This window comes from Mixophyes fleayi, unplaced genomic scaffold (genome assembly GCF_038048845.1).
Source record: "Mixophyes fleayi isolate aMixFle1 unplaced genomic scaffold, aMixFle1.hap1 Scaffold_1719, whole genome shotgun sequence".
In the NCBI taxonomy this organism is placed as follows: domain Eukaryota; kingdom Metazoa; phylum Chordata; class Amphibia; order Anura; family Limnodynastidae; genus Mixophyes; species Mixophyes fleayi.
The window spans coordinates 69,592-95,898 of NW_027446051.1; the positions used below are offsets into that span (position 1 = coordinate 69,592).

General features: G+C 45.1%; 1 long non-coding RNA gene across 1 annotated transcript in view; it reads left to right on the forward strand.

Annotated features, from left to right (window-relative positions):
- LOC142118378 (uncharacterized) overlaps positions 1-13,907 on the forward strand; it is a 32,043-nt gene extending 18,136 nt beyond the window's left edge. Inside the window, exons 2-3 of the long non-coding RNA XR_012683072.1 lie at positions 13,462-13,633; positions 13,792-13,907. This is a non-coding gene — a long non-coding RNA (uncharacterized LOC142118378). The remainder of the gene's footprint in view (positions 1-13,461; positions 13,634-13,791) is intronic.
- Positions 13,908-26,307: the final 12,400 nt, after the last annotated feature.

Here is a 26,307-nt window from a genome sequence, read left to right on the forward strand (position 1 = left end):
GAAAATCAGTGGTGGGATTATGAGGAGTACAACACAAGATCAGCCACTGAAGTTAGGGAAGTCAGAGTTGGCCGGCCATGCTACGATATTGACCATTTGGTCCCATATTGCAGCAAGTTGCCCCAAAATGAACAGCACATTATTTGCTAATAATCCAATTGAAATCAACTAGTTCAATATCCTGCATGGTTAGGTGTTTCTGGTCATCGCCCAACTGTACTAACAGACCCTAGTGTAAGCCAGAGGTAAACTGGCTGCTTGGCCAGAGTGCCTGGATCTTGGCCACAATTTTGTTGATGGTGGTCTTGCTGCAATGTACCCCCAGCTTAGAGAGCTTACAGCCTGTAGGGAAAAGAAAGAGAAGTCCTTCCTCATGGTAATGACTGTAACCACCAGGTATCATGCTAATCACTGCCATTGCTGGCCTCCTGCTCCACGTCAATGCACTATACTAGTGAGAGTTCTGGTGTGGTGCAGGAGACCTGGTGAGGTAGGGTCAGAGCACGTATGTTATTAGCACATTGAGCGTCTTAGCTATCTGTCCCTCTCCTGGGATGGGAACCTTTCGTTCTGATAGAAGATGTTTAGTAGTTACAAAAGATGACCTGTGACAGAGGTGGCAGGTACAAATGTCTTACTGCTGACAGTAAATATGATCTCACTTTATATAACATAGAGGAAGCGGCTGATGACATGGACTCACCAGTTCAGCCATCACAATCTCTGCAGGATCTTCCGCAGCCTCCTCCACAGTTTTCATCCTGAAGGACCAGAAAATATTATTATTTAAACTTATGTCTTCTATTCACAAGAGTTACTGATACAGTCCATGGTCATAGTTCCCATCTGGAGGTTTCTCTTCTACGATTTTTTTAATGTAGGATGAGCAACAATTTAACAGTATATAATAGATATTTCTGGAGTTTTTAGAAAATTACAGACAGAGTCTGAATGCAATTAATAGAACAGTATAGACAGATCCTGTCTGGAGTCACCAGTACAGGACTTAAAGACTTCCTGATATTTCTATTACAGTACGGACAGCACTGATTATATACACAAATGTTCCTCTTTAGAACCGTATAGAATGTATGTGTACATGGAATAAACCATATAGATACTAACAGAGAAGGTGCTTCTGGCTGCGGCTGCCACTCCCGCAGGTTCCTGTTGATAATCTAGGGAAAGAGACACAGAGTGAAATAAATTATACACAACAAATCTTTAGGACAAGTTCCATGGGACTCGGATAAGCCGGCCACAGTCTGTCCGCGCAGGTTATTACCAGATTACTATACATTTTACAGCAGAACGAGAGAAAATAATTTAATGGAAAAATTAACAAATTGGTCTTAATAAAAAAATATATATTTTGATTTGGTCTAGAAATTTGTCTTGAAGAGTTCATTTAGCAGCAACTTATATAGAACATGAAACAAGAACCCACTCTGATATTATGCAGGATTACAACCATATAAATATCACTCAGGTCAGACATCCAGTATGATCTCTATATCTGATATATCAGATACTGGAACGTGGACCTATTGTGGGACAACCAATCCAGACTATGAAAAACGTTTCGCCATTGATTACACAAAAACTTTAAGTGACAAGTCCCTGTCTGTGCTGTGATGCCCCGCCCTCCTTTACGCTTTATAATTTTTGCTGGTTTTTAGCAACTTGTTGTCACTGACTAATCCTAGTTTCCCCATTGGCCAAACTAAACTAAACGTATCCCGTGTTTTAGGTGGGTAATCACTGTCACCACCAAGCTCCATCACCAGCCTACCAGGAGCCGCTTACACTTCTCTGTGGGGTGTAGCTGCTACAGCACCTCTTTGCTGGTTGCTAAAACCTACTGACCGTTTACATTGGATTGGTACTGCCGGGTAGATGAACGCAGGTAGACAGGAGATGGAATAAATGGTAAGTTGTTGGTCCCAGGACACAGCTGGATTTTATAGATAGAGCAGAATATCTCTCACCCAGACTGACATTATTTTGTCCCTGATGTCTAGCACCATCTACACTGGGCTCCCCAGATCTCTATTGGACCACTGGGTGAGTGGAATAAATAAGTGTTAGACAGAGGTGGATGTAGGGGTGTATATGGTGGTATCGCCATATCGCCACTTCTCCTACTGTTTATACATAAATACATCATACTTGCCAACTCTCCCTGAATGTCAGGGAGACTCCCTGAAATAGGGGTGATCTCCCTCACTCCCTGAAGAGTCTGGCATTCTCCCTGATGCTGAGCCAGTACAAGACGTAGTTGGCTTCGCCATCTGTGGCATGATGACAGTTCAGAAATTGTGTCCTATGTCCATGTATTGATGCCTATGGAGGTGGCCATTTTCATGGAGACCAAGATTTAATAAAAGACTGACAGGTAAGACAACATGACTTCAGGGTCTTAATGACGCAAATATCGCGTGATCTTAGCCCCGCCCCCTGCTGCAATTGCCCAAATTTAGGGGGCAGGGCCAAGCCCGTGCCCGTACGTCCATTTTCCCGGGATCTCCCTGAAGCCAACAAGAAAAAGTTGGCAAGTATGAAATACATTACACATTTACATGTCTGTACACTTTACACTGGGCACACATGTAATAAACACAATAAAATATTTCCGGCAGCAAAGCACCTGCTCCTCCATCCCGCCCGGCTATCAGTTACTACATACATGAGTCCATGTTATTTACTGGTCACACAGTTGTGTCATGTTCTCTCTGCACCTATGAACTGAGTGCCGTGTAAAATGTACCCTCAGCTCTGAAGTGGCGGCACCACGGGTAATGTAAGCAAAGCCACCACCTGAGCGCCACCTCTTTATAGTAACTGTTATACTGTACCTCCTGCTCTGTGGCCAGCAGCCGCAGCCTGGTGAGCCTACTCTTCAGGAGATCATTCTCCCGCATATAGCTGCTGAGCTGCAATAGAGAGAATTACATTTAGATCTGAGTATATGAATACGTAGCGCACACCATATTGTATATTTGTGTAACACATTGTGTAGTGCCCTCTCCTTGCACAAAGGGGCTTATTTGCAGGGTACGGTTATGTTGCTGCGCCGCTGTGTCCAAGTTTCTAGGAGGCTTTGATTTGTACCATAAATCAGACTATAAATGAACAGAATAAGTGCGGATCGTTCCCTGTCACTGTATTACATTATTTGGCAAACAGAAGACTACGTAGGGGATTTTTTGGACGGAGTAAACGTAAGACCACCTGGATGTCCTCTTTTTTATTAAACAAATGACAGAATTTGACCAATTTTACTGTAACACTGTTTTACTGTAGAATTTTACTGTACAACTATTATTATATCTGGAGTTCTGTAGCATATTCTGATGTGATATTATATAAATATCTACTTATAAATCACTGCAGCCATTTATTCCAGAAATTATGACTTTTTTATGCTAGTAAGGCCCAATGTGGGCATTAGATGGAGGAGACAGATTCAGCGCACTGTCTTGTAGGAAAACGAGAACGATGGGCCCTGATACAATAGCAGTTAGGACACTGGGGCAATAATCCAGAGGACAGAGCGTCTCCATGCAAACTACTGTGGAAGACCTTGAAAAGAGATAAATAAAGCTCTGGGTTGAGAGCATAGTTAGTTGTCTACTCTCCCGAAATTTTCCGGGAGGCTCCCAAATTTCGTGGAGTCCTCCAAAGCTCTCGGAAGAGTAGGCAAACCTCCCGGGCCTTGAATTTCTGTATTTTATAGTAGGGGCGGGGCTATAGTGACGTAACGACATCGCAACGCCTCCTGCTACCCTCAGTCACATGATCTGTACTCTGGATCTCCTGGATTACAGATTTAAAAAGTAGGCAAATATGGTTGAGAGTGTTTATGTTCTATGAAATTAAGAGATATTACTACTTGATGTGTTTATATGAATACACCCAAGGTGATTGCTAGGTATATAATACACCCGGGGTGATTGCTGGGTATATAATACACCCGGGGTGATTGCTGGGTATATAATACACCCGGGGTGATTGCTTGGTATATAATACACCCGGGGTGATTACTGGGTATATAATACACCCGGGGTGATTACTGGGTATATAATACACCCGGGGTGATTGCTGGGTATGTAATACACCCACGGTGATTGCTGTATATACTACAGTAATAAAGTGTGTGAACAAAGCTTCAGTTTTGGTCTTATGGGACACTTGCGAGGAGAGAGTGCACCACGGCTGTGACTATCATCACATTGGAATATTAAGTGATATAATGATGGACTGACCAGGCTTGATAGCAGCTCCTCTCTTCCTTCAAGGATGTCGCATTTTCTCTCCTGTCCAGGGAATAATGCAGATATAAGGTCAGTTTTAGAGTGTGAGAGAGAAATAAGAGAGAAAGAGAGACAGAGAGAGAGAGTGACAGAGGGCGAGAGAGAGAGAGAGAGAGAGAGACAGAGGGTGAGAGAGAGACAGAGGGTGAGAGAGAGAGAGACAGAGATGGAGAAAGAGAGAGAGTGACAGAGAGTGAGAGAGAGACAGATAAATGTATGTCACACTTTCCGTACTTTTATTTTTCAGTACAGACAGTGGGCATCACATTATTAATCCCGTCTATAATGTGAATAGTAGGAAACTGAATCTGTACCGTGAGTCAGTTTCCAGCCGTTCGCATGGTGAGGGATATTAACCTTTTAGTGTCCCACTGCCACGCGGATGTCGGAGCAGGAACTGATGTGAATGTATATAGTCTCCGTAAGAGTAATGTGTATAAGTTGCCGCTATATATATATATATATATATATATATATACATATATATATATATATGTATATATATATAAATATATAAAGCGCTCCTGAAAGCTGGAGGCTACACATGAAGCGTGGGATCATGCACAATGACATGTCACACACATGGTTCATAGTATCACAATGGCCATATTCCAATCATACCTCCCAGATGTCCTGATTTAGGTGGGACAGTCACGAATTGACGCCACTGTGCCGCCATTCCACCAGTCGGCACGTTTGTCCCCAGACAAGTTGGGGGGTTTGTTAGAGAAGGGGAATTGGAGACAGCCTAATGCTTCAGAAGCGCTTAGCACGGCCCCAGAGACCGTCACACGCCCCTCAGCCTGGCATGACCACACCGTGTTGTGATTACCTCTGTACGTGTATGTTTGTATGTATACAAATGGTTATAGATAGTTGTCATACCAACTGCTGCTTGATCCACAGTTCTTCTGCCTCCACTTGCCGGCTCTCCCCCAGTTGTTTCCACAGGGTCTCAAGCTCATCATTATTCGACCTGGATAGACAAGTAGAGAATACATTCTTATTTACCTGCTTATTTAATATACACCAGTGCCAGACAAACAGCCAGGCATAGTCCGATCGGTGAGCAACAGGAAACGGGATCCATGGTACAAATAACAATCAGTTACAGGTTGTGAGTGTGACAACTATGGGGGGAGGGCCCTTGACAACACCACTAGAACTTTGAAAAAAAATCCCACCCCGACCATAATAAGGGATTTCCTGTTTCAGCCGTTACAGGCATCACAGGACGCACCAGATTGGGTGAGTGCAGGTACGTTTAATTTTTTTCTTTTATTATAATATAATTTTAGCTTTTTGTGGCGTTATCACTTTAATGTTTGCTGATAATACAAATGTTTCCCCTTTGCGATAAGGTGATAGCAGGGTTCAGAAACAGCACGTATTAGAAATCATCTCTGTAAAGAGCGAATGATGGAATATTTACATTTAATTATTCACATTCAATGCAGTTTAAAATGTGCAACATAAAATAAAACAAATATTTAAACTTACATACAGGAAAGGAGAATCTACACTGGGCAGTGGGCTATATATTATTATCGAGGAGAGGACAGGTCACTGCCTCCCACAACTTCCACAAAATCATCTAATTAAATACTCTGTGCTGATGGGGCACCTGCTCCTTCTACTATATAATTCTCAGTCTGTGGCTTCCTGCTGCCTCCATTACCCATCCACACATCATGTCACTGCCCCTGTCACATGCAGTCCTGTCCTCACTGACACATCACTCATCTCCTGATATACTCTGTGCTGTGCTCTAAACATTAACAGGTTCTCTCATACTTATCACATGCACCTTCACAATTAGACCTCACCTCATAACTCCTGTAAACAGCTTTCAATTGAGAGACTTATGAAAAACACAGTGGTGTGTTTGACTTCTTCGCTCTCTCTGAGCTGCCTCTCTGCACTGTCCCTGGGCAGTGTGGTCACTCACTATGATGTCAAGTGCGTGATGTCACAGTGCGTGATGTCACCAGGGCCTGTTGAAAGAGGCAGACCTGATAAAATAGGGACACTGCTGTGGCAAATTATAATGGGGGGTGTTTAGGAGCTGCCCATCCAAGCTCAGTTGTGTAAGAATGACCTTGGAGTGTGGAGCTCAGCCTGTGTTCCAATGAACATGGGGATATGTTCTTAATGTGGGCAGCACGGTGGCTTAGTGGTTAGCACTTCTGCCTCACAGTTCTGGGGCCCAATGGGGCAGGGACTGATGTGAGTGAGTTCTCTGTACATTGCTGTGGAATCAGTGGCGCTATATAAATAAATGGTGATGATGATGAATGTTCATTGTTGAATATATGGAATATATATCATAGGTGAAGGGGTTGCTGTATTTCCTGATGACAATTAAGGTCCAGGAAGGGCCCACAGTACATATTATGGAATTCAGAGTGAGACACATGGAGTGGGGTGACGTTATCTCCACCCAGAGTCCACAGGGTTTAATCCACCACATTAGAGAACTCTATATGGGCCCATTTCCAAAGAGGAAGGACAACTATGGCCTTACCCATATGCCCCGGCAGTCCCTGGTTATGTAGGACAGTCCCCACCAGAGTCATGGCTGCGTAGATAGGGGGCGCAGTTAGTTTTATCACGAGGAAAGCAGAAGGAATGATTATCAATGATTGGGGAGCGGGGATGTCTGACAATAAACATTGTTTACAAACTGCAGACTATGTGGGGTGTAATACATTTCCATTTGTCCCCCTTCACATAAGAACACTCCTACAGTGCTCCATTTATTCTGGGTTTTGGAACTGCCCCTATAAAAGCACTGTTTTCAGGTATACAGATTCACCTGTGTAAGGTGGAGAGAGAAACATCCAAACTTGTAACACATAACTAACCCCCCCCCCCTATTCATTAATTTCCACTACTTTTACATCCTTCGCCTAATATACTGCACGATGGCTCAGTGGTTAGCACTTCTGCCTCACAGCACTGTGGTCATGAGTTCAATTCCCGACCATGACCTTATCTGTGAGGAGTTTGTATGTTCTCCCCGTGTTTGAGTGGGTTTCCTCCAGGTGCTCCGGTTTCCTCCCACACTCCAAAAACATACTAGTAGGTTAATTGGCTGCTAACAAATTATTGACCCTAGTCTGCCTGTGTGTTATGGATTTAGACTGTAAGCTCCAATGGGGCAGGGACTGATGTGAGTGAGTTCTCTGTACAGCGCTGCGGAATTAGTGGCGCTATATAAATAAATAAATGGTGATGATGATGATATACTGCTCTGTTTAGACTTCTATATAATGTCAGACATTGCTGCTTTTTCTACCTCGCTTCTGGCAGACCCGGGGGCAGCTTGATGCTGGATTTCATTCCCTCTAGCAGAGGCAGCTTACTGGGGAAAACAGGTGCTTAATAATGATAATAATAATGAAAACGTGTTCTCACCATTAATGTAAATGTGCTAAACATGGACTTCTGAGTCCTTCTTGATGGTCATACCTGGAAACCGGAGCACCCAGAGGGTAGAACATACAAACTTCACACAGATAAGGCCCTGGATGGGAATTGAACTCATGAGCCCAGCGCTGATCATCATCATCAACATTTATTTATATAGCGCCAGCAAATTCCATAGCGCTTTACAATTGGGAACAAACATTAATAAGACAATACTGGGTAATACATACATACAGAGAGGTAAGAGAACCCTGCTCGAAAGCTTACAATCTATAGGACAATGGGAGTTAGAAACACAAGGGCATGTGCTACATCATATTGCACAATGGACCAGCCAGACTGCAAAGGTAAAAGTACTGAGTGGGCTATGTGTGTTGCAATGTTGGTCAGAAGGTTGTTGTCTTGCGTTAGCAGTGTAGAGGATGGTAATAGGGTAATCTAGGGAAATTAAGATGATGGTTGAGGAATATCATAACCTTGTCTGAAGAGGTGGGTTTTCAGTGAACGCTTGAAGGTTTGAAGACTAGAGGAAGTCTTACTGTGCGTGGAAGGGAATTCCACAAAGTGGGTGCAGCTCGGAAAAAATCCTGTAACCGAGAATGGGAGGATGTGAGGAGAGTGGAGGAGAGACGTAGATCTTGTGCAGAACGTAGGTATCGAGTAGGGAGATATTTTGAGACAAGTGAGGAAATGTATGTCGGTGCAATTTTGTTGATGGCCTTGTATGTTAGTAGAAGAATTTTATATTGAATTCGTTGAAATACAGGCAGCCAATGTAGAGACTGACAGAGTGGCTCAGCAGAGGAATAACGGTTTGTAAGGAAAATCAATCTAGCCGTTGCGTGCAAAAAAGATTGTAGGGGTTCAAGTCTGACTTTGGGAAGACCAGTAAGGAGGGAATTGCAATAGTCGATGCGGGAGATGATGAGTGCATGAATTAATGTTTTTGTGGTGTCTTGCGTCAGATATGTGCGTATTCTGGAAATGTTCTTTAGGTGTATGTAACATGATTTAGATATAGAGTTGATGTGGGGAATAAACGACAGTTGTGAATCAAGGATTACACCTAGGCAACAAGCTTGCGGGGTGGGATTTATATTCATGTTATCAACAGAAATAGAAATGTCAGGCAGGAAGCTTCTGTTTTTGGGTGGGAATATTATTAACTCAGTTTTTGAAAGATTGAGTTTGAGTTGGCGAGAAGACATCCAAGATGAAATGGCAGAAAGACAGTCAGTAATGCGAGACAACACAGAAGGTGAAAGATCAGGAGAGGATAGATAAATTTGTGTATCATCCGCATAGAGTTGATACTGAAATCCAAAGGAGCTTATTAGTTTTCCAAGAGAAGTGGTGTAGATAGAGAATAGCAGAGGACCTAGGACTGAGCCTTGTGGAACTCCAACTGATAGGTGTTAGGAACCCCTCCAGCCGAAACAACATAGCCCGGAGTCTACTCTGCCAGTCAGGTGTTCACTGGAGCCCCTGATGGTGGGGACAGACTGGGCTGCAGACTGACAGAGGGTCGTGAAGTGTGCACCGGCTGGGGAGAACCCAGGCAAGCGGAGTGGAATCCAAGCAGAGGTCAGGGGCCGGCAGCAGACAACAGTATGAATATACAAGCTGAGGTCAGGGGTCACGAGCAGACAGGAAGGTCGGTATTCAAGCCAGAGGTCAGGGTCACGAGATTCACAAGCAAAGTCCAAATCTAAGCTAAGGGTCATACACGGGTAACAGTCCAACAGGTTTTCACCAATTTCAGGCAGCAGCAGAAACAGGAGCAGATTAAGCAGACAGGAACTGGACGCTATAACCGGCAGGGAGGCTAAGCCCTCCCTTCCTTATATACAGAGTTTGGCCATTCAGGGCTTAGCCCTGAAATACATCCCAGGTGCGCTACCCAGCTAAATTAGCCCGCAGGCTACACTAGCGCATGCGCCCGGCTGCCTCACTTGCCGGGGCGCATCGATTGTTATACACGGCGTCCGGCCGTTGCCTTGGCAACGGTCGGGCCCGAGAAACCGGAAGTGGCGCCCCGGTCGTCATGGGGACGGCCGGGACGTTCACTGACACCGGAAGTGAGTCGCGGCGGTGCCCAAGGCCGCCTCGGCTCCTGACAATAGGAAGCGGAGCAAAGGTGGATCCAGAGAAATTAACACTGAAAGAGCGATTAGATAGGTAGGATGAGAACCAGGATAGGACAGTGCCTTCAAGACCTAGGGATTGTAGCGTTTGTATGAGGAGAGAGTGGTCAACAGTGTCAAATGCAGCAGAGAGATCCAGGAGAATTAGAAGAGAGTATTGGTTATTATTTTTTGCTGTGATCAAATCATTGACAACTTTGGTCAGCGCAGTCTCTGTGGAGTGTTGAGAGCGAAAGCCTCACTGAAGAGGAGCCTGACTGAAGAGGATCCAATAGGTTGTTTGCTGTAAGAAAGTGTGTGAGGCGGGAGTAGGCAATTCTCTCGAGAAGCTTGGAGGGGCATGGGAGCTGGGAGATGGGGCAGTAATTTATGAGAGAGTTAGGGTCAGAATTCTGTTTTTTTTAAATGGGAGTAATCACTGCATGCTTGAAAAGTGCTGGAAAAATACTAGTAGAAAGAGATAGATTACAGATTTTAGTCAGAGGGGGAATGAGTACAGGAGACAGGGACATACCAATTTGAGAGGGAATTGGATCAAGAGGACAGGAGGTAGAGTAGGAAGATGAGAAGAGAGTAGAAACTTCCTCTTCATTTGTGGGATCAAATGAAGAGAGAGTGTCAGAGGGTGCTACAAAGGAATTGAGCAGATTGCTTGTCAAGGGAGATACCATTTCAAGCCTGATCTTATCAATTTTGTCCTTGAAATAGGAAGCAAGATCCTGTGCACTGATGTTAGTTGGAGGATTTGGGGCAGGAGGATTCAGAAGAGAGTTAAATGTGTTAAAGAGGCGTTTGGGGTTAGAAGCCTGAGCATAGATGAGAGATCGGTAGAATGCTTGTTTAGCAATGTCCAGAGCATTTCTGTAGGAGTGGTAGATATCAGTATATGTTATGAAATCATTAGAGGCACAAGATGTACGCCAGTGACGTTCTGCTTTACGAGAAAGTTTTTGTAGAGTTCGTGTTACTGAAGTGTTCCACGGTTGGCAACGAATTCTACGGGAAATATGTAGTGTCGCTGGAGCCACTTGATCCAGGGCAATTGCTAGGGTTTGATGAAAATGGGGTACTGCCCGATCAGGGGAGGAGAATGTAGAAATTGGGGAGAGAAGGTGTTGGAGAGAGGTGGAAAACTGTTGAAAATCAATAGAGTTGATATTCCTGCGAGTACGAGGAGGCTTGGAAGAGTTTGACACTAGGGAGGGTAAAGAACTGGGGGTGAGCAAGTATCTAATAAGGTGATGATCCGAGAGGGGGAAAGGAGTGTTAAGGAAATCAGAAACTGAGCATAGTCTAGAGAAAACAAGATCAAGACAGTGGCTATCCTGATGAGTAGCGGATTCAATCCACTGGGAGAGGTCAAGTGTGGAGGTTAGAGAGAGTAGTTTGGAAGCAGCATTGGAACGTGGATTAGAAATAGGGATGTTGAAATCACCCATGATGATGGTGGGGATATCAGTAGATAAGAAGTGAGGGAGCCATGCAGAGAAGTGTTCAAGAAATTGATGGTGTGGACCAGGGGGGGCGATAGATGACAGCAACATGCATAGAGAATGGGTTAAAAATCCTAACAGCATGTACTTCAAAAGATGTGAATGTGAGTGATGGGACACTTGGTATAACTGTGAATGTGCACTGTGGGGAGAGAAGTAGTCCAACCCCCCCTCCTTGTCTGCCTCCTGGTCTGTGGGTGTGGGTGAGATGGAGGCCACCATGTGAAAGGGCTGCAGGTGAGGCAGTGTCTGAATGCGTGAGCCATGTTTCTGTTATTGCCAGAAGGTTTAGGGTTGTTTAAGAGGAAGAGATCATGTACGGAGGTAAGTTTGTTACAAACAGAGCGTGCATTCCAAAGGGCACATTTAAAGGACTTTGCAAGAGAGGGGAGACAGGTTATGTGTTTGAGGTTTGCCAGATTTCTGTAGTGTTCAGATATATGTGTGTGGGAGAAGTGAGGGGGACCTGGATTAGGTGATATATCACCAGCTAATAGAAGATGGAAGGAAGAAAGGTAGGTAAGATGATTGTAAGATGTGTGTCCTTTTAGTTTCTGGCGGCAGGGTGAGGCTGTTAAAGTTACTAAAATTTAAATAGGAAAAGAGTTCATGAGTGTTCACTAGAGGTGAGTGAAGTAATGAAGGGGCAATGTGGACAGAGGTGTGTGTTGCAGGATGGGTGAGGGATGATATAGTCCTAAAGATAATGCCATGAAAAGAGATAAAGAAAAATATTTTGGCAAGCATTGGGACTATTAGTCAAATAGCAAAAATGAGGAATTAAATGAATTGCCTAATTGCAATGTCCAGTGTAATCAGATAAGTAGTGCAGAGCTAGGATGCAGCAAATGTAGTGTATTCCTGGATGTCTGGATAGTATAACGTAATGATGTGGGGAGCCATGTGGGGGAGTGGGTGGAAGTGTTGAATGGAGAGTAATAAAGAGCAGGTAATTGAATAGCTGAGATTTTGCAGAATCATGGGAGAGGAGAGTGGTTGAAAGACAGTATAATTTCTTCTTACTTGTGATGGTAAACAAAGCTTAAATAAAATTGAAGTACAGTGCTGAGATAGGGGACTGAAATAACTGTAGCATGGGTAGGGAGTGGTTGAGCAAGTAGTACAGCAGTCTGATTAAACAGAGTGGATTTTGCATTGAAAGCAGACTGATAAATAAAACAAACTTTCATGAGATGAGAGGAAAATGAGATCAGAGTCCAAAGCAGTCCTCATGTTGCATGTAGCTTGTAGCCAGGGAGAGTTGAAAACATCAGAGGTGGAATATGGAGTTTCAGGTGAATACTGACAGTTGTCCTTGTGAAGCTGTGTTAATAGGCAGAAAGTTCTTCTCCTGTTTCCTCCTGTTCAACTCCGGTATAACTCCGAATTATGCTGTTTAAATTTTTTGTTTCACACTTGTATCTATACACACTTAGAACTATACACACTAACTATACAGCCATCACTGGCTTTGCAGCCATTCTACTTTGAATATATCTGAGCCACAGTGAGCACCCGCTATCAGCCATCTCTTAAATTATCGGATACACTACGGACATTTATTTACCAGAACACATCAGTAATGGGATGGAAATGCTGTACTCCGCCTAGTTTACATTTTTATGAATGTCACATTCACATGCAGATAAGAATATCTGATAGGTGTTTGGGGGATGAATCTCTGTACTGTGTATTAAACTGCATACCATTGATTTACCTCTTTATTGCACCAAACCTCTTTACTTGTTAACTTAACACCTAAAACCTTATCTATAATATAATCACACTGACAACAACTTGATTTTGGTAAAAAAACAGGTCCCAGTTTTTTAAATAATAAAAGTATGGTGGCGGCGAGAGCAATCAGCCCGGGCTTACAAGGACGTGCCCCCATAAAGCAGGACGAGGGGTCCCCCACACAAAGGGACCAAGGGCCAGGTTGCTTCGAAGGGGTTGTGACATGCGGCCAATCAGCGATACCATCGTGTGAATTAGCCGCTGATTGAAACATCTCCACATTACTTTAGTCTTAGAAGACAATACATTACATTGTCAATTAATTACATTTTCTTCTGTTACCAGGTGACCAAACAAACTCTGGTAGCAGCCCCATCACGGTAGTCCCATTGTCTCTTTGGACCTCTGTCTCTCAAGCTGACCGCGTTAGCCTGCATAGCTGTCCAGGAAGATGAGGGGGTCGGGCGAGTGGAGAGTGTCGCAGGCCCCTCTGCAAAACCACAACAAACAGAATCAGGTAATTACCCTTATTGTGTACAATATAGAATATAACACCACTAGACTTGTGTATATTCCTGTACCATTGTTCACTCTCTACCCTTGTTTTCTTTTCCAGGATTAAATGGATAACTCCAAATCAATTTGGTTTAAGATATTTTATTCACTTTTTCTTAGATGCGGAGCCACCACCCACTGTGAGTGACCAGTCAGAGGAGCAGGAGGAGGAGCTGTGAGAGATCCCGCCCTCCTCACCGCCTGCTGGTCCTGCACATTGTCCATCTGTGCGGTCACTGGAATCAATAGATAAATGGGACAAGACCACCAAAGAGCTCCTAATAACCATCAATCGCAGCCTTCGGTAGAAGAAGCACCAGGAAGGAGTGCCAATTAGCACGGAGAAGAAGGGCCTGATGGAGAGCATTTTGAACGCTATAAATGGGTTTGGCCAATCCCTGCAGCCATACTGAATCGGCTGCTCACCGTGGCTCCAGAACCTTCCCCCACATGTGACCCCAGTGAGCCTGAGCCTAAGGAAGCAGAGGACTCAGGACCTGGCTCTGCTCCTACAGCCCCCAGCTGAAATAACAGCAACATATTGTAAAAAATATATAAAAATTATAAACTGCATAACCTGGATGTGTTTCACTCTATTAACCATAACCTCCTAATGACATATACAAGCTTACTTAACTTATCTAACAATAAAGACACTGAGACATATGAAAGTGGCTAAAGAAGGTCACAGTTTATTAATTATTTAATAAATGGCGGTGAAAGTGAACCGTGAGACAGCTAAATCAAACTAATATTTGGAACCAAGCGTGGATGGCTGACTCCACGTACCCGGGACACATCCTTAACTGCCTGGCCAACGCTAATTCTGACATCAGAGTGACTAAGCCCCCTCCCGACTACGCAATGGCCGCCCTCAGATGCGGGCCAAGGGATCCTCATCAAAAAGGACCGCGTCACGTTCCTGGATGGGGATAGCACCTGTGGTCAAACAGCGATAACGCTGTAACGATCAGCCACTGCCCACAGTGACTTCCTACCAACTGTGCCTGCTCTGTGACGTGGGGAGGAACCAAATTAAAACTCATACGCCACGGAAGCAGGGAGGTCAATAAAGGGCATGGGTGGGTGGGATCTCGAGCAGTAAATGAGAAAGGACATGTGACATGCTAGGACTTATATAGACAGATCTCCAGGCACTCCCCTTCCTTCTTCACTGGTTGGCCTGGGATGTGGCATCTTACTTGCAGGTAAGGTTAACCTCAGTTACTGCCACATATATATGCGTCTAAGTGCTTTCGTCCATATGAGAGTACAGGTTGTTCATAGTCATGATGGGCAACATGTTCAGATGAGTAGATAAAATATATTCTGCATAGTGAAACGTGTGTTGAGTCCATTGTGAATTTTTTTTGCTAAAGAATCTGCTATAAACACATCGCAGCCACATTCTCCTGCAGCGTGTATACATCATGGACTAAAAGTATCATTCCAAATTTCAATGGTTTAGGCCATCAATTACTATATATTTAGATTATACTTACAGCTGAAGTGTTGCTGAATCACATAATAATCGTCCGTTTCTGCAAGAAGCTCCTATATGTCAGGAAAAGGAGACAGAACATTTCTTTTTTTAAAAAAAGTAGTAATAAAAATGATATTAATTAAAAATAACATAGAAAACATTTAGCATAATATATAAATCATATGAAGCCAGAGTACCACTGACACATGCGGGATGGATACCATCTACATGTAGGAGCAGAAATCGACATTCGGCAGATCAGGCAATGTTTTTCCAGTCTTCAAATGTCCAGTTTTGGTGAGCCTGTGCCGCTGTAGTCCATAGTTTCCTGACGTGTTTGGCCCCCTCCAGACCTTTAATCACACCCCTCTCCCGGACTACACTTGCCGAAAGTAGGCAAGTATGCTGTAATCTGTGATGTAACTGCATTATTATAACATTGATGTTTTGCTAAACTGCATTATTACAGGTGTAATACGCAGCTTACTGTGTTTTCCCCTCCAAGATCCACATTATTTTCTGGGTAGAAAATATACTGAAAAGTTAATGTCCTCTGAATATTTTTATAAATACTCCCATCCTCTCGCTGGTCAATTTCTTGCCCATTTCTTTTCCAATTCTTGGTCCCTGTCCTGATATAATGACATTTATTAAAGATTGGGGGGTACATAGGGGGAGGCAAACTGGGGCAGCTGTCGCAGGCAGCAATATTTAGGGGGCAATAGAACAAAAACTATTATTATTTTCAAAATGCCAACTTTCTTGGTGCAGATATAAAATATAAATGGTATTTACTTTGGTAGCTCTAATAATCTAATAATGCTTAAAATGAAAATATTTGTCTTTTATAATGTACACAAATCATATACAAATGTTTATGGTAGATGTCTTTCTTAACATTAATGAATTAATTTAACACAGGGAACCGCAGTTGGGGGCAGACTATTCTGTAGCAGGTGAAATGGGTGTCGGATGGTTTGTGAAAATGTGAATTAGTTAAATATACTATATTTTAGTTTCTAGCCATCACCTCTTGATTTACAATGGGCAAATTGAAGATTCGGCGGCACAAATGCAGCTCTGGAACCGCAGTGGTTTTTACAGCTGCAGTCTCAGTTAATGTTATAGGTTTGCAGGGCAGAATGGTCACAGTTATAGAGGAATTGACATCTGCACACAACGGGGAGGCGTTTGGTGGAGTCAGGGCGTTCGGTTCCTGGCGCGTCACAGAGTAGGTACACCGATGCACCTCATTTTGCAGAGCAGCGCATGAACGAGATTTGAAATGATTGTAATGAGGTGTGTCCCTTGCCAGGTGCGGCCTTTCCCACTCTGCAAATGAATTTTAATTTTACACCAGCTCAGAACTGGGAGTACTCAGCCGTCCGCACTAGTATTCGGAACTTAAACTAGCCCCCTAGTTGGAGCAAGAGATACATCAGTAAACCAGCGTACTTCTGTGTGCACCTGAGTTTGTCTTGGACATGACTGTACGAGAACACCCTTACTGTATATTGCCTACGTGTGTTCGCCCATTCCCCACCCTGTTCACTCCCCTAAATCGGTGGCTGTAGTAAGTGTCTTTGCACTCATAGGTGACTTGGACGTGGCTGCGTTCAATTGCGTACCGTCCGGGTCTAGGCAAGCGCAGGGTATTTTCTGCTGACGATAGCACCCATTTGCGGGATACGTTCCTTAATGACTCAAACCTAAGGTGTGCATTGAATGAGGCATCTGATTGGACCTGAATCACAGCTATCAATTTAGATGCTTCATTTTTATCCACATTACTGACCATAGGAGATGGAATACCCTGGACAACTGCATTCCTCTGTACTGAAAACAGTCTTCCTTCCCAAGCTTCACTTCCACAACCCAAGTCCCCTGGAATCTGCCATAATCCACAGACTAGACTAGCTTTAGAGAGTCGCAGACATATTCTCACATTGAAACAGTGTAATAGTCACAAACAGTCTGGGGTATCTGCAGTATGCATGACCAGTATCCTTGAAGAAGAGGGGCAAGTGCAGCATTTGGAGGGGGGATTTGAAATGTAAATGGTGTTGTAAAATGATCACAGGGGAAAACACATGATATTCATTTTTCCTATTTTGCCATCTCTTTTTGCCTATTAAAAGTATTTACCACTTTGAGATTTTTACACATTTTACTTTCTAACATCATAGAATCATAATGGATTTATCCCAGAATCCCTCCCACTGATAAAAACATAACAGTCCACAATGCCAAAACAAAATAGCTAAACATTTTTCTTAAGTAATTACAAATATAAAACAGACAACGATTGCTTGAGCATTTTGCCCAAGTAAACCCTGCTGTAATTAGTTGTCTTCAGAGGTCACATAAGTAATTGGATCCCACCTGTGTACAATTAGTGTTTCACGTAATCTGAAAATAAACACACGTGTCTGTGAGAGGTCCTACAGTTGGTCAAAGCTTCATCATGAAGTTCAAAGAAAATTCAAATAGAACATGTTAATGATCAGCACTGGTCAGAAGAAGGTTATAATGAGATTTCCAAACTGTTTACCATCCCCCAGAGCACTATCACATCCATCATAAAGAAATTAAGATAATGTGGCACAGCTGTGAATTTGTCTAGAACAAAACTGAATATCCCTCCGAGAAGGGCACTTGTCAGGGTACCCACCAAGAGGAGCCTGGCAGCTCTGTCAGTTTAGATTTCCATTGCAGAGTTGATAGAAACTATCCATAGGACAACAGTAGCCTGCCTACATGAAATCTTGCCTAGAATTTGTCTGAAAGCATGGGGAAGATGTTTATACCAAGTGGAGAAAGATTATCTGTCCTGATGAGACCAAGATTGAACGTTTGGCTTCAATGCCAGGCAGAAATCTAACGCAGCACGTGATTCCAAAAGAACGATCCCTACATTGAATCATGCTGGTGGTATAATGTTATGGGATTTTTCCTCTGCATCAAGGACTGGAAAACTTGATAAAATCGAGGGCAAATTGAGTGGACTAAGATGTAGCCAAATCTTGCAGGAAAACCTGCTGCAGTCAACAGCCGGTCAGTGAGCCGAAGCGTACAGCAAATGCCACATTGGAGTGGCTTAAATACCAAGCAAATCATTGATCCAGAGTAGCCCGGTCAAAGCTAAGTCACATTCCCAATCTGTGGAATGGTTTGAAAATTTCCCACCAAGGGTCCTCTTGTAACTGAAAATGACAAAGCAGAATTGGCGAAAATTGCAGTTTCTTGGTGTGCAAAGCAGGTAGAAGATTGCCCAAATATACTCACGGCTTTAATTCCTGCTAAATGAGTTTCTACCAAGTATAAAAATAAGGGTGTGAATATATATGCAACCAGTCATTTTTTTTTTGCAATTATTTAAACTAAAGCTTTAGAGATGTATTTTATATTTGTCAAATGTATTTAGATCGGTGTTAAGAATTACCATATAAATTCATTTTGATTACATAATATAAGAGAAGAAAATAAAATAAAATGGGAAGAGTGGGGGAGGGGGTGAACACTTTTATATAACACTGTATATAACAGACACACATGGATGGTATATATGGATCCTGATTAGTATAATTTACAAACAACATTATAAAATAAATATACAATTTTCACTCTGCATCTTTTGAACAATGTTTCATGATTTGGGGGGATTTCGATCATCTGTAATAACTCCCCAATGAAGAGCAATTACCGGCACAGACTTGCTAAAGTTCCTAGCAATAAAACGAGTTCGAAATGTTCTTGTTCCACCTCAACTCTCATAGTGCATAGATTTCTGGCTGCAGGAAACGTATAAATGATGTGACAGTAAAAGCTACTTAAATAGAGAAGGTTGGTTCTCCCAGGTTTTGTAAGTTACTCAGTATTGTTTAATCGGAAACATATGAAAAAGGATCGACGCTTGATGTTCCCCTTTGGAAAGTAGCATGGATGAAAGAAAACACCTCTTCTCTGGTCAACCACGTTATTAAGTACAGTCCATCGTTATACAGCGATCTACATTACAATGAAAGCACTGGCTAAACATACACTAGGAGGTCTTGATGAAGTTTGATTTCACATGATTGCCCTTTTGTGCATATAATTTACATATAAAACTGTTCTCTCTGTGCTGTTAGCCATTATGCAATGTGTTATTTTGTTATTATAATTATAACCGGGCTTGTTCATCAAAGGGTTTTTAGCTGACAGGAGTTGAACCCAGTGCGGTTTTCTACTGCTGCAGCCCATGCATTTCCAGGTTCTACGCGCTGTGCAGTCAGACATGCCCCTCTGCCTACCACCGCTATAACACATTGGTTATTTGAGTTACTGACACCTCCCTGTCAGCTTGAACCATTGCGCACCATTCTCTGTAAACTCCAGAGGGGATCAGCACTTTCTGAGATGATCAAACCACCCGGTCTGGCATCAACAATCATTCCACGATCAAATTCACTTGGATCACTTTTCTTCCCCATTTTGGTGTTTGGTCTGAACAACAACTGAACCTTTTCAGCCTGTCTGCATGCTTTTATGATTGTGTTGCTGCCACATGATTGGCTGATTAGATATTTGCATTAACGAGCAGGTACACAGGTGCTTCTTGGCCTTTTGGCTAAGAGTAGGTGTACATGCCTGTCACGAACAGCACTCACCTGAGTCTGCGCGATGCAAATGTGACACAGGGTCAACCACAAAGACAACCACCTGGTCTGTCTAAAATTATTAAATACTTCCCTATCTATGCCACACACTAGCTTTGCGATACTAATTACCACCACCAAGGTTGTTTCGGATAAGAGCTGACACTCTTATTTAGGAAGCCTTCGGTTCTCCCTAGCATTAATCCAACACAATTTACTTTAATCAGAGTTCACTTAAAACCACAAGGTTTGCACAGTTTCAATTAGGTAGCGTCTGGACCAAACTGTCACGTGAATTCATAAGAACACAGAGACTAGAACTTATTAAGTGTAATTTAATATGGAAGATACATCCACAATGCTTAAGATAAAAAGATAATAAAATGACATACAAATATATTGCAATTGTTTCTTATAAAATAAAAAGGATAAAACACAGAATTGATACCTCACTTAGAATCAAGTTTGTGGTGCCGGGAGGAGCAGAACAAATGGGACTTCTCCAATTAAATGACTCCCTCAGAAGAACCAGTAGTTACATTTCCAGTAGAGTTTTAAAACCCAGCTACAGGACCCCCCCCCCCTCCAGCCCCCTTTCCTGTGAGGTTAGAACCAACAGGAGGGAAGAATGCAAATTAGGGTCTTATGACTTTGCTGTTTGAATACCTTTAAGTCAAGTTTTCTTTACACCGTCCTAACTTTGCAACAGTATGGTTTACAAACATGATTTTACCTTCACACACCAGGTCCTAAGTTTCCCTTCATCTGCATACCACACATGCCTCTGGTATGTATGATATTGGAGAAAATGATATGATATTTTCCTGTGACCTTATTCAGCTTGAATCTGTCATTAACATACAACCCAGTCTCTGCAGTCGGCATATCTGGGGCCTCCCAAACAGGTGTGATATTTCATTGTCTAGCAAGAGATTTCTTCAAAGGCCTTCACATTTGCGTCCTGCCATACATGGTATAAGGTGCTACCCTTATCTACCACCCCCCCTCTGGGTAGTTTATCATCCACAAAACCCCTTGATCTAACAGCTTCTAAGAGAACCATGTCACACTATCTCTAGGAAGTAATTCACAAACATATAGTGCAGATTTACGCCTAAAAATTAGCTTGCACATGACACCTCCCCGTTCTAGAGGGTGGCAGGGAAATTGTTACCTACAGGACGATTTCCCTGCTCACCTGACACAAGGCTTTCATTCTGACGTGATAATCCATCTGCATTACCATGGTGGCTCCCTTTTCGGTGCTGAACAGTGAAAGTGTATTGCTGGAGGGTCAGACTCCACCGGAGCAACTTCCCATTGTCTCCAGCCACTCTGTGCAACCAGCTGAGAGGGTTGTGATCTGTGATTACCGTAAAGTCCCGTCCATACAGGTAGGACTGCAACTTTTGCAAGGTCCACACTATAGCTAAACACTCCTTTTCCACAACTGCGTAGGCCACCTCTCTGGGAAGCAGCTTCCGACTAAGGTACAGGATGGGGTGCTCTTCCCCTTGTTGATTCACTTGGCTGAGTACAGCTCTCAGCCCATAGTTGGAGGCATCCGTTTGCACTGTAAACCTCCGGTCAAAATCAGGAGCTTGCAATACTGGGGATTGGGTAAGTGCAGACTTCAATGCGGTGAATGCTTCTTCACAGTCTGGGGTCCAAGTCACCACTTGGGGCAACTTCTTTTTTGTAAGGTCAGTAAGGGGCTTAGCTAAGGAGCTATATTGGGGTACGAATTTTCGGTAATATCCAGCGGTCCCCAAAAAGGACATAACCTGTTTCTTGGTCTTAGGAGTGGGCCATGCAGCAATAGCATCTACCTTAGTTGGCTCGGGACGCAGGGTACCTCCTCCTACTCGGTGCCCTAAGTACTGCACCTCATTCATACCAATCTGACATTTCTCAGGTTTTATGGTTAAACACGCCCCCGCTATTTTAGCTAGCACACTGCTCAAGTGGATCAAATGTTCTTCCCAGGTCTGACTAAACACAGCAATGTCATCTAGGTAGGCTACAGCATGCCTCTCTTGGCCCTCTAGCAGGCTATCAACGAGTCGCTGGAAGGAGGCAGGGGCATTTTTCATCCCAAAGGGCATGACCAGGAACTCATACAGACCAAACGGGGTGATAAATGCGGACCGCTCCTGAGCCTCAGGCGTCAGAGGGATCTGCCAATAACCCCTACTCAGATCCATAATGGTTATATAGCGAGCATGGGCTAACCGTTCTAGCAATTCATTTATCCTGGGCATGGGATAGGCATCAAACACAGTAGCCTCATTTAACCTCCTATAATCCACACAGAACCGGGTTCCACCACATTTTTTGGGGATCAGCACTACTGGTGCAGCCCAGGAGCTGTGGGACTTCCTAATTACCCCTAGCTCCAACATTTCTTCAATCTCCCTTTTCATATCTGTCTGCACTTCCAGGGAAACTCGATAAGCTGTCTGTCTGAGGGGAGGCTGATCGCCTGTGTTTACATGATGAACAACTAGATGTGTTTGCCCTGGCTTCCCTGTAAAATGATTCTGATAGGGCCTCAATGTCACAAACAGCTGATCTAGCTGTACTTCTGTCAAACTCTCACTACACTGGGTGTTCTCCAATGATCTCCCACTCTTGGCAGAGGCCACTAAGTCTAACAAGGGGTCTGGCTCCTGGTCCTCTTCAGGTAAGCTACATACAGCTAATACAGAGACCCCCCTTTCGTGGTAGGCCTTTATCATGTTCACATGATATACCCTGTGCCTCTTCCGACCCTCATCCCTGGCTACCACATAATTGACATCATTGATGCGTTGAACTATCAAGAAGGGGCCCTCCCACGAGGCCTGTAACTTATTCTGCCGCATAGGAACCAATACCAGAACTTTCTGACCCACTTCAAAGATACGCTCCCTAGCACTGCGGTCATACCATTGCTTCTGCTTAGTCTGGGCAGCCTTCAGATTACTATGCACCATCCCCATTAGGGATTGCATCCTCTCCCTGAACTGCACCACATAGTGGACCACAGAGGTTTCGGGGTGAATAATTTCCCTTCCCAATCCTCTTTGATCAGATCTAAGGGACCACGCACCCTGCGCCCATACAGGAGTTCAAAGGGGGAGAAGCCAGTGGATTCCTGCGGCACCTCCCTGTACGCAAACAGGAGGTGCGGCAGAAACCTCTCCCAGTCTCTCCCCTGGGACTCCACAAAGGTTCTTAGCATCTGTTTGAGAGTACCATTAAAACGCTCACACAGGCCGTTAGTCTGTGGGTGGTAGGGGCTGGCTATGAGGTGTTCCACGTGCATCTTTTTGCAAAGGCTTTGCATTAAATTAGACATAAACTGTGTGCCCTGATCAGTTAACATTTCCTTGGGGAATCCTACCCTGGAGAAAATGGTTATGAGGGCATCGGCCACCTTGTCAGCCCGTATTGAGGAGAGGGCCACCGCTTCGGGGTACCGTGTGGCATAGTCCACCACAGTGAGAATAAATTGTTTTCCAGAGCTGCTGGGAATGGCAAGGGGTCCTATAATGTCCACAGCTACTCGCTCAAAGGGTTCTGCTATTATTGGCAGGGGCACTAGAGGGGCGTGTCCCACATCACCAGGCTTCCCCACCATCTGACAGGCATGACAAGATCGACAATAATTGGCAATATCTTTGCCCGTTTCTGGCCAGTAAAACTTTTGCTTTAAGCGAGACTTAGTTTTCTTTATGCCTAAATGCCCTGCCAGCGGGACCTCATGAGCTACCCTGAGTAACCCTTCCCGATACATAAGGGGTACCACTAGCCGTTTCTCAATCACCCCCGCCTCAGGTAAATCTCTGGCTACACTTTCCTTATCCCTGTTCCCAAAACACTCTTTCTTTATCAGACTCAGTGGGAGGACTGCCTGCTAGGCACCTCAGTGTTTCCAGTGTAGTGTCAGTCTGCTGTGCTTGTTGAAAAGCCTGGCTTCTCACTTGCTGCTCAGTGTCTGGTGACAAAGGTAAGGCGTCTGTAACTGCAGGTGCTGGAGGGAGGGGGGTTAGAGGGGGAGTTTCTGGGTCAGAGGGACTTTCTACCTCTCTCTCAGGAGTTAATTGTGAGGACCTATCCTTCTCTGTGTAACGCCCCCTGCGGGGAAGGACAGGGACAGACGCAACAGAAAATAACTCACCTTGTAAACGATGGTCACCTCCAGTCCGCTTCTGATTTCCCAGCTGCGATCCGATCCCAGCAGATCCGCAGCCACCTCCAATCACGTCCCTCTAAGATAGAGGCAGAGATTACGGCCGTGCCTACCAGGTAAGGGCTGTCCGAGACTACGGCAAAGGACAAGGACACGGTCAGTCCAAGCTCCTTGCCGCCTCCTCACTTTGTTCTTGCCAAGACGCGGGGGACTACAGGCACTGAAGGCCAAGACTAATCCGAGGACTAATCCCGCCTCAAGTGCCTCACACACCTGCCGGTGAGGGCCTAACCGAAAGGGGGAATCGAGCGTGATACTCACCGGGACACTCCCACTTCCGATCCGGTTCTCCTGCACCTTCCCGACTCCTGCGGATGACAAGAACACACAGCCTCCCTCTACGCTCTCCGTGAAACTAAGATGGCACCCACAAACTGGACTAACTACAAACGGCGACCCGACCCTAACAACGTTCTAATGGTCGGCAACGCAACTACGTCAAACACTAGGACTAACTAAATGTGGTGCACTAACGGAACTACTAGTTACACGCTACGGGGAACACCAGCCGGTGTTCACAGCCTAAACCGGAGGGCGGTTCCTAACCCCCTCACCCAGGTCGTACCAAGAAGCTGCCTTCTTGCTATGGAGTCACACACAGGCCCTAAGTACGGGTTCTTTAAGCCCGGCTGAGGCTCAGTAAAACAGCACACTAACCCGCGGGCCGACTGCCGCACGGAACAGCCGATCGAACTGAACCGCCCGACTGCCTGTACTCGGGTATCTCACACGTGTCCCCACGTCCGGAACCACAGGTCCACCTGCACGGAACCGGCCTTGAGGACCCTTGATCAGAACCACGGCCACCCCTGGAACTGCCTCAAGGTGTGCTGTACTGCCACCAACTCACTCAGCCACCCCCTCTGGGTACCAGTGTGACCCCGGGGACCTAAGGGACAGGGAAACTACATGTGCTCTCCCCTGACTATGTGTATGCTGGTACTTACACTTGTCCCCCACAGCACGGGTTAGCACAGGAAAACCACAGGAAACAAGAGCCTACCTTTAATGGGGGCCTGACGTCTTGCCCCTGGACAACAGTTAGAAAGCACACCAAAATACTGTAATGTAAACTACACTCGCCACACAGACAGAATAAATAGATACAGTATACAGTACCTTGCCCGCTACTTACCCGAACACACCGCTGCTAGCCAACCAGCAGGTTGCTACAGCACCACAGGAGCCTACGCTCGACCGTACCTCCTAACCACGTGTGCTCACCTCACACAGGACCGCGCCTACTCTCACGAGGCTCCCACACCTCTACCTCACACCACCAGGGCCTTATGCCCTATACACCATGGGTCTCTGCCCAGCTACACACAGAGCCTTCTGCTCTGTTTCCTGGGCCTCAGCCCCCTCTCTACCTCAGGGCTCTGAGCCCACTCACTAGGGCCTTATGCCCTACTACCTAGGGGGTCCTAGCCCCTGCCTGAGGCCTGTGGCCTTCCTAACTAACTGAGGGCCTTGTGCCCTTAATAGCAGATGGGCTACCAGCCCCTAACCAGGCCCTCTGGCCTTCCTATGGCCTCTAGGCCACTAACTACCTAAGGGCCTTGTGCCCTTGTACCTCCTGGGGCTCAGAGTCCCCCTCTCTAACTAACAGGGGCTTGTCCCCTTTATATACATATACTAATGGCCTACTGGCCCACTAACACGTTGGGGCCTAGTGCCCAGGTCCCTGGGCCTTGTGCCCCTACTTTATTGTGCCACGGGCCTTGTGCCCGAATGTGCCCACGGGCCTAGTGCCCGAACTTAACGTTGAGTATACTTACCTGCTCTGCGCAGGATACTCAACTTGACACGCCGTCTTCTGTTTCTTTCTTCTCCGGGTCTTCCAGACCCTCCAGCCGGCGGCGCCTCTTCTCCTCTTCGGCGCTGTTGAAGGCTGCTTGGCGGGGGCGCTCTCAGCCCTTACAAGGGCTCCCCGCCGACGTTCTCCGCTCCGGCGGCTTGATTGAAGTCTTCTGGCGGCAGGGTAGCTCACAGCCCTTACAAGGGCCCCCTGCCGCCGCTGCTGCTGGCTCTGTTGATGGACGTCTGGACGAGACGTCCTCTCTCTTCCCCGCCGACGGACTTCTGCCAAAATGGCGCCACCCGGCGACTTATATAGTCGCCGGCGTAACGTCATTAGCCGGCGCGAGCGCTGATTGGCTCGCGTCGGCGCCAATCTTTTGAATGGCCGCGCACAGGACCTGCAAAAAAGAAGTTATACTCACCGCCGCTGGATCGATGGACGGGTGAGTACTTCTCCTCTTCTTTCTTGTAGCTGGGCACCA